Raw genomic sequence first — 8,644 nt, 5'->3', positions numbered from 1 at the left:
CCCAGGTTGGCCAACAACACTGTCTCTAACCCCGACCATGTCCTGAACAGTGAATACGAATTGTTACCATCAAATCGGAGGTACAGGGTGCCTAGATTTAATGTTAGACTGAAGCACTCTTTTGTGCACCAGTCAATCCTGAAACTAAACCAGCATCTGCAGTTCATTTTTGTTACGTACCGTCTTTACTGAACTAGCAATCAGAATCCAAACAATAAACATATGAATCTCTCTTTAAGTTTCTCTTCGATGTGCGTTCATACTGTGTATATTTCGGCTGCACAGTGGCTGAGGTATTCCAGCTTCATGTGTGTGTCTGTCTGTCTGCGGTTTAAACCAGCAGTTCCTTCCTGTACACAGGTGCAGGGACAGGACAGGTTTGGAGGGATATGGACCAAGCGCAGGCAGGTGGGGACTAGGGTAGCTGGGACATTGTTGGCCGGTGTGGGCCAGTTGGGCCGAAGTGGCCTGTTTCCACACTGTATCACTCTAAGGTATCACAAAATGCTGGAGTAACTCAGCGGGTCAGGCAGCATCTCTGGAGAGAGAAGGAATGGGTGACGTTTTTGGGTCGAGACCCTTCTTCAGACGGCAATAGACAATAGGTGCAGGAGTAGTCCATTCGGCCTCTTGAGCTAGCACCACCATTCAATGTGATCATGGCTGATCATTCTCAATCAGTACCCTGTTCCTGCCTTCTCCCCATACCCCCTGACTCCGCTATCCTTAAGAGCTCTGTCTAGCTCTCCCTTGAATGCATTCAGAGAATTGGCCTCCACTGCCTTCTGAGGCAGAGAATTCCACAGATTTACAACTCTCTGACTGACAAAGTTTTTCCTCATCTCCGTTCTAAATGGCCTACCCCTTATTCTTAAACTGTGGCCCCTTGTTCTGGACTCCCCCAACATTGGGAACATGTCACTCTATGACACCACCGCCGCATTACCCGGGGCTAGATAGAGCTCTTAAGGATAGTTCAGGTAGTTGAGGCCAGTTCATTGGCTATATTTAAGAGGGAGTTAGATGTGGCCCTTGTGGCTAAAGGGATCAGGGGGTATGGCGAGAAGGCAGGTACAGGATACTGAGTTGGATGATCAGCCATGATCACTTTGAATGGCGGTGCTGGACTCGAAGGGGCCGAATTGCCTCCTCCTGCACCTATTGTCTATTGTGAATCACACCACCTTTTGTGGTGCACGGTGCCTTCTGCTGTGTTTTAATGCTGATTACGATGGAATTGGGACAGACAGGGCAGGGCAGGGCAAGGCATTCCTGATTGGGTCACTCACGAGCACAACACTAAGCTAATGCTTTTAATAGCCTTTTCTCTGTTCAGCACTGGAACAAAGCCGGCTTGTGTTTGAGTTCGAGTTGCAGCATCTTCTGGAGAGAGAGAGAGAGAGAGAGAGGATGGGGTGATCTGGGCTGAGTTACCCCAGCATTTCTGTGTCTATCTTCAGTGTAAACCCCCAGTATCTGCGGTTCCTTCCTACTTGTATGTCTGTATGTTTGGGTTGCCCTCTGCAGAGTCGTGTTTGGCTGCGTCGGTTCAAATCCTGGCGAAGGCGACCTCCACGTATTTGCCAGCCCGACAGAGCGAGGCAGCGATTTCCTACCCTCTCCCCCCTTCTTTTGGGAGAAGGAGGTGAAGTATCTACATTGGCAGGAACAGTCGACCAGGGAGAGGGAGGTGTCTGAGCCCTGTCTCGTTTCCAGACACAATGTGCAGAGAGGCACAATCCAATACAAAGCGAGGCTACAAACGCACATCACACCAGATGTAGCAGTCTTCTGCTCACACCGTTGCTATTGCTGCTGACACACTCTTTTCTATTGATTAACCCCACACTGGCTCGTCGACAGCGTTCAACGCAGAAACCCCTCTCTTCATTTGAAGGTAAATGAATCAGCCACTTTTAAATTGTATATTTGTTTGCCTCGATTTCCCCACCCTATTTGCTGAAATGTGCATTCGTTCATCGAGGCGTTTTTTCCCTTGTGTTGCAGGTAGACGCAGAAATCAAAAACAAACGCTGGAATAAACTCAGTGGGACAGGCAGCATCTCTGGAGAGAAGGGAATGGCTGTCCCACTCAGTTATCCCACAATTTTTGTGTCTATCTTCAGTTTAAACCAGTATCTGTGGTTCCTTCCTAGGCGTTTTTGTGTTTGTTTGTTTGTGTGGCATTGCAGACTGAATCGAGTTGTTGTGCAGTTGAAGGAATAGGTTCTGAAGAAGGGTCTCGACTTGAAACATCACCCATTCCTTCTCCTTCCAGAGATGCTGCCTGACCCGCTGAGTTACTCCAGCATTTTATAGACAATAGGTGCAGGAGGAGGCCATTTGGCCCTTCGAGCCAGCACTGCCATTCAATGTGATCATGCTCAATCATTACCCCGTTCCTGCCTTCTCCCCATGCCCCCTGACTCCGCTATCCTTAAGAGCTCTATCTAGCTCTCTCTTGAATGCATTCAGAGAATTGGCCTCCACTGCCTTCTGAGGCAGAGAATTCCACAGATTCACAACTCTCTGACTGAAAAAGTTTTTCCTCATCTCAGTTCTAAATGGCCTACCCCTTATTCTTAAACTGTGGCCCCTTGTTCTGGACTCCCCCAACATTGGGAACATGTTTCCCGCCTCTAACGTGTCCAACCCCTTAATAATCTTATACGTTTCGATCAGATCCCCTCTCATCCTTCTAAATTCCAGCGTATACAAGCCTAGTCCCTCCAGTCTATCAACATACTCCAGTCTATCAACATACGACAGTCCCGCCATTCTGGGAATTAACCTAGTAAACCTATGCTGCATGCCCTCAATAGCAAGATTATCCTTCCTCAAATTTGGAGAACAAAACTGCACACAGTACTCCAGGTGTGGTCTCATTTTGTGCCTACCTTCTGTGTGCAGTTGAAGATAGACACAGCAAAAAATCTGGGAATAACTCAGCCGGTCAGGCAGCATCTCTGGAGAGAGAAGGAAGAGGTGACGTTTCTGGGCGAGATCACCGACCCATTCCTTCTCTCCAGAGATGCTGCCTGTCCCGCTGAGTTACTCCAGCTTTTTGTGTCTATCTTCGGTTGAAACCAGCATCTGCAGTTCTCTCCTCCCCATCTCCTCTGTGAGATAAACAGTTGAACAAAGATACTTCATCGGGAACGTTACTTTGCAGCAAAGATGTCAAGGATATGCGTAATATTTAACGAGAATGATTCCATTGATAAAAATTCGATCTTATCTTATTTTAAAAAAAAGAGGCGGACTTTGGTCAGCAAGCATAATTATTTATTACTTTTTACAATAGACAATAGGTGCAGGAGGAGGCCATTCGGCCCTTTGAGCCAGCACCGTCATTCAATGTGATCATGGCTGATCATTCTCAATCAGTACCCCGTTCTTGCCTTCTCCCCATACCCCCTGACTCCGCTATCCTTAAGAGCTCTATCCAGCTCTCTCTTGAATGCATTCAGAGAATTGGCCTCCACTGCCTTCTGAGGCAGAGATTCCACAGATTCACAACTCTCTGACTGAAAAAGTTTTTCCTCGTCTCCGTTCTAAATGGCCTACCCCTTATTCTTAAACTGTGGCCCCTTGTTCTGGACTCCCCCAACATTGGGAACATGCTTCCTGCCTCTAACGTGTCCAACCTCTTAATAATCTTATACGTTTTGATAAGATCCCCTCTCATCCTTCTATATTCCAATGTATACAAGCCTAGTCGTTCCAGTCTTTCAACATATGACAGTCCCGCCATTCCGGGAATTAGCCTAGTAAACCTACGCTGCACGCCAATCATGTATCTTTCCACTGATGGGGTAACACGCAACAAAAGCTTTTCACTGTACCTCTGTACACGTGACAATAAACTAAATGGCTTGATTGTAATCATGCATTGTCTTACCCGTAAAAAGGACCACATCACCCCGATTCTGGCCTCTCTCCACTGGCTCCCAGTACGGTACAGAATCAACTTCAAGCTCCTCCTATTCACATACAAAGCCCTAAACAGGCTCCCCCCCCCCCCCCCCCCCATATCAAAAATCTTCTAACCCACCACTCTATCTCCAGGTCCCTCAGGTCGGCCGACTTGGGGCTACTGACTATCCCGCGGTCTAGGCTTAAGCTCAGGGGTGACCGCGCTTTTGCGGTTGCAGCTCCTAGACTGTGGAACAGCATCCCTCTCCCCATCAGAACTGCCCCCCTCCATCCGCTCCTTTAAGTCCAGGCTCAAAATCTATTTCTACTCCCTAGCGTTTGAGGCCCTCTGAGGGGGCGCTGTGAACTGTTTATGTATGTGCTGTTATGTTTGTGTGCCATTGTATGTTCGTTTTCTTAGTGCCTGAACTGATGTACAGCACTTTGGTCGACGTGGGTTTGTTTTTAAATGTGCTGTACAAAAAAAATTGACTTGACTTTCCGCTGACTGGTTAGTGCACAGCCAAAATCTTTTCACTGTACCTCGGTACACGCAACAATAAACTAGACGGCTCGATTGTAACCGTGTATTGTCTATCCGCTGACTGGGTAACACGCAACAAACAAATCTCGCTATACACGTGACAATAAACTAATGGGCTCGATTGTAACCATGTATTGTCTTTCCGCTGACTGGTTAGCGCGCAACCAAAAATTTGTTTTACTGTGCAGGTGACAATAAACTAAATTGAATAAGCTAAGCTGAAACGGATAATTGATCGAAGGCGCTGGTTGTGGAACTGGGAAGCAAATGGGTGAGAACTGGATGGTGCTGAGGTTCTTTGTGTCGAGAGTAATGTGTGTGCCTGACAGCGCTGGTCTCGGCACCGGCTGCGTTGGTTTAAGTGGCGTGCACCAGCAGGTGATCTGTCTGTCGGCAGCTCTTGCTCGTCGCCAGCTGTCCCCATGGTAACCCCGGCGATGTGACAATCCCGGCTTCCATCACTTCTCCAGAACTGCGGATTGAACACAAGCCCTGCATCCCGGAGCCGGTCGCTCTCTCTGGGAATCCGCTTTTTGTTTGTTGCCAATGGAAAGTTGGCCTTCATCACAAGAGGAGTTGAGTATAGGAGCAAAGAGGTCCTTCTGCAGTTGTACAGGGCCCTAGTGAGACCGCACCTGGAGTACTGTGTGCAGTTTTGGTCTCCACATTTGAGGAAGGATATTCTTGCTATTGAGGGCGTGCAGCGTAGGTTTACTAGGTTAATTCCCGGAATGGCGGGACTGTCGTATGTTGAAAGACTGGAGCGACTAGGCTTGTATACACTGGAATTTAGAAGGATGAGAGGAGATCTTATCGAAACGTATAAGATTATTAAGGGGTTGGACACGTTAGATGCAGGAAGATTGTTCCCGATGTTGGGGGAGTCCAGAACAAGGGGCCACAGTTTAAGAATAAGGGGTAGGCCATTTAGAACTGAGATGAGGAAAAACTTTTTCAGTCAGAGTTGTGAATCTGTGGAATTCTCTGCCTCAGAAGGCAGTGGAGGCCAATTCTCAGAATGCATTCAAGAGAGAGCTGGATAGAGCTCTTAAGGATAGCGGAGTCAGGGGGTATGGGGAGAAGGCAGGAACAGGGTACTGATTGAGAATGATCAGCCATGATCACATTGAATGGTGGTGCTGGCTCGAAGGGCCAAATGGCCTCCTCCTGCACCTATTGTCTATTGTCTATTGCCACTTCTTTTCGTTGTCACGCCGTTTGCCACCGTTAAATCCTAACAAGGGTTTAGCCAAGGCCATGAATGGTCTGAAGTAGGGTCTCCGCCCGAAACGTCGGCACGCTCCTACTAAACAGGAGACGCTGAGTTACTCCAGCATTTTATGTCTATCAAAATTGTGTCTTACAAAATCCTTAAGGGGTTGGACAGGCTAGATGCAGGAAGATTGTTCCCGATGTTGGGGAAGTCCAGAACAAGGGGTCACAGTTTAAGCATAAGGGGAAGTCTTTTAGGACCGAGATGAGAACGTTTTTTTTCACACAGAGAGTGGTGAATCTGTGGAATTCTCTGCCACAGAAGGTAGTTGAGGCCAGTTCATTGGCTATATTAAAGAGGGAGTTAGATGTGGCCCTTGTGGCTAAAGGGATCGGGGGGTATGGACAGAAGGCAGGTACGGGATACTGAGTTGGATGATCAGCCATGATCATATTGAATGGCGGTGCGTACAGGCTCGAAGGGCCGAATGGCCTACTCCTGCACCTATTTTCTATGTTTCTATCTTCAGTTTCCTCCCACATTCCGAAGACGTGCAGGTTTGTCGGTTAATTGGCCTGGTAAATGTAAAATTTGTCCCTAGTGGGTGTAGGATAGTGTTAGTGTGCGGGGATCGCTGGGCGGCGCGGATCACGGTGAATGGCGGTGCTGGCTTGAAGGGCCGAAAGGCCTCCTCCAATATTGTCAATTGGGGATGTCACTTGGTAATGCAAATGTAAGCTGGAATATGTAACTTTATTCTTTTGTGTAGGAGTACGAACATGCAGACTTGTGGGAGGTAAAATGTTTTTTTTTAAAATGCACACCAAAACAGAACACCAACATTTGTAATTATGAAATGCTTTGACTGTTATTTGTTGTTCTAGATACAGCATGGAAACAGGCCCTTTGGCACACCACGTCCATCCCCAACATGGACCGGCCGTTCACGCTACTTCTAGGTTGTCCCACTGTCTCGTTCACTCGCTACACACTAGGGGCAATTTATAGGCACCTATTAGCCCACAAACCTGCATGTCTTTGGGATATGGGAGGAAACCGAATGGTTTGGCTTAGAGATAGAGCAGGCGATGTATCTCTCAATGAATCCACGCCGACCATTGAACGTTCATTCACGCAAGTTGTATGTTACCCCATTTTCTCAACCACTCCCTACACATTAGGGGCAATTTGTGTGCAGTTTTGGTCCCCAAATTTGAGGAAGGACATTCTTGCTATTGAGGGAGTGCGGCATAGGTTCACGAGGTCAATTCCCGGGATGGCGGGACTGTTGTATGTTGAAAGAATGGTGCGACTGGGCTTGTATACACTGGAATTTAGAAGGATGAGAGGGGATCTTATCGAAACATATAAGGTTATTAAGGGATTGGACACGTTGGAGGCAGGAAACATGTTCCCGATGTTGGGGGAGTCCAGAACCAGGGGCCACAGTTTAAGAATAAGGGGTAGGCCATTTAGAACTGAGATGAGGAAAAACTTTTTCAGTCAGAGAGTTGTGAATCTGTGGAATTCTCTGCCTCCTAGGGCAGTGGAGGCCAATTCTCTGAATACATTCAAGAGAGAGCTGGATAGAGCTCTTGAGGATAGCGGAGTCAGGGGGTATGGGGAGAAGGCAGGAACGGGGTACTAATTGAGAATGACCAGCCATGATCACATTGAATGGCGGTGCTGGCTCGAAGGGCTGAATGGCCTCCTCCTGCACCTATTGTCTATTGTCTATAATATGGAATTGTATAGGTAAGGAAGTATGAGGTGTGAAAACAGGACAAAGGGAATGGAGATCAATCATTGTTATTTGGGAGAAGGTAACAGCAAAGCAAACGGAGATAAAATGTAGTCAGAGACAGTAAGACTGGTCAGCGAAATGGGAAGGGGGAGGGATGGAGAGAGAGCAAGGGTTACTTGAAGTGTACAGATGCATGACAAAGGGGATAATGGTCAGTGCAAGGTAAAGTCGGATTAAAGATAGTCCAAGGGTCTCCAAAATGGTCGGTTAGGACTGCTGGCGAGAGGACGGTTCAGTTACCTCGGGGTAGATACTGTCCCTGAATGTGGAGGTGTGCGTTTTCACACTTCTGTACCTCTTGCCTGATGGCAGAGGGGAGAAGAGGGAGTGAACGTGGGTGAGACTGGTCCTTGATTATGCTGCTGTCATTGCTGAGGCAGCGTGAGTTGTCGATGGGAAGGGAGGTTGGTTCGCGTGATGGTCTGGGCTGTGTCCACAATTGTGCCTTTGGGCTATTGTTCCTTCAGCGTGTTCCCTTACCTAAGCTATTTCCTTTTATTCATCGCTCCATCAATCATGGCTCTTGCTGGCTTTTCAGGAGCTAAGCCACTTGCATGTTTTTGACTGCAAGTAATATACTCGATGGATCAGGTTTGAGGAGTCATGGCTGTTTAGTTTAGAGATACTGTGCAGAAACAGGCCCTTCGGCCCATCGAATCCGCACCAACCAGCGATCCCCGCACACTAACAATATTATAAACACAATAAGAAAACAATTTTTTTTTAAACATTCATACCAAGCCAATTAATCTACAAACCTGTACGTCTTTGGAGTGTGGGATGAAACTGAAGATCTCGGAGAAAACTCACGGGGAGAATTTAGAACACTGGAATTTAGAAGGATGAGAGGGGATCTTATCGAAACGTACAAGATTATTAAGGGGTTGGACAGGTTAGAGGCAGGAAACATGTTCCCAATGTTGGGGGAGTCCAGAACCAGGGGCCACATTTTAAGAATAAGGGGTAGGCCATTTAGAACTGAGATGAGGAAAAACTTTTTCAGTCAGAGAGTTGTGAATCTGTGGAATTCTCTGCCTCAGAAGGCAGTGGAGGCCAATTCTCTGAATGCATTCAAGAGAGAGCTCGATAGAGCTCTTAAGGATAGCGGAGTCAGGGGGTGTGGGGAGAAGGCAGGAACGGGGTACTGATTGAGAATGATCAGCCATGA

At 47.5% G+C, this 8,644-nt stretch overlaps 1 protein-coding gene across 3 annotated transcripts in view; it reads left to right on the top strand.

Annotated features, from left to right (window-relative positions):
- Positions 1–1,591: 1,591 nt before the first annotated feature.
- LOC144592200 (sorbin and SH3 domain-containing protein 2-like) overlaps positions 1,592–8,644 on the top strand; it is a 369,491-nt gene continuing 362,438 nt past the window's right edge. For 2 of the 3 annotated variants that reach the window (XM_078396699.1, XM_078396698.1), the window contains exon 1: positions 1,593–1,897. The gene's annotated coding sequence lies outside the window, so the exon portion shown is untranslated. Of the gene's footprint in view, positions 1,898–8,644 lie in introns of all 3 variants that reach the window. The other variant, XM_078396703.1, reaches the window with a different exon arrangement.

The sequence above is a fragment of the Rhinoraja longicauda genome, chromosome 3 (genome assembly GCF_053455715.1).
Source record: "Rhinoraja longicauda isolate Sanriku21f chromosome 3, sRhiLon1.1, whole genome shotgun sequence".
NCBI classification, from domain to species: Eukaryota; Metazoa; Chordata; class Chondrichthyes; order Rajiformes; family Arhynchobatidae; genus Rhinoraja; species Rhinoraja longicauda.
Note: the sequence above shows the minus strand (reverse complement) of the source record. Positions and strands in the feature narration are given on the sequence as shown.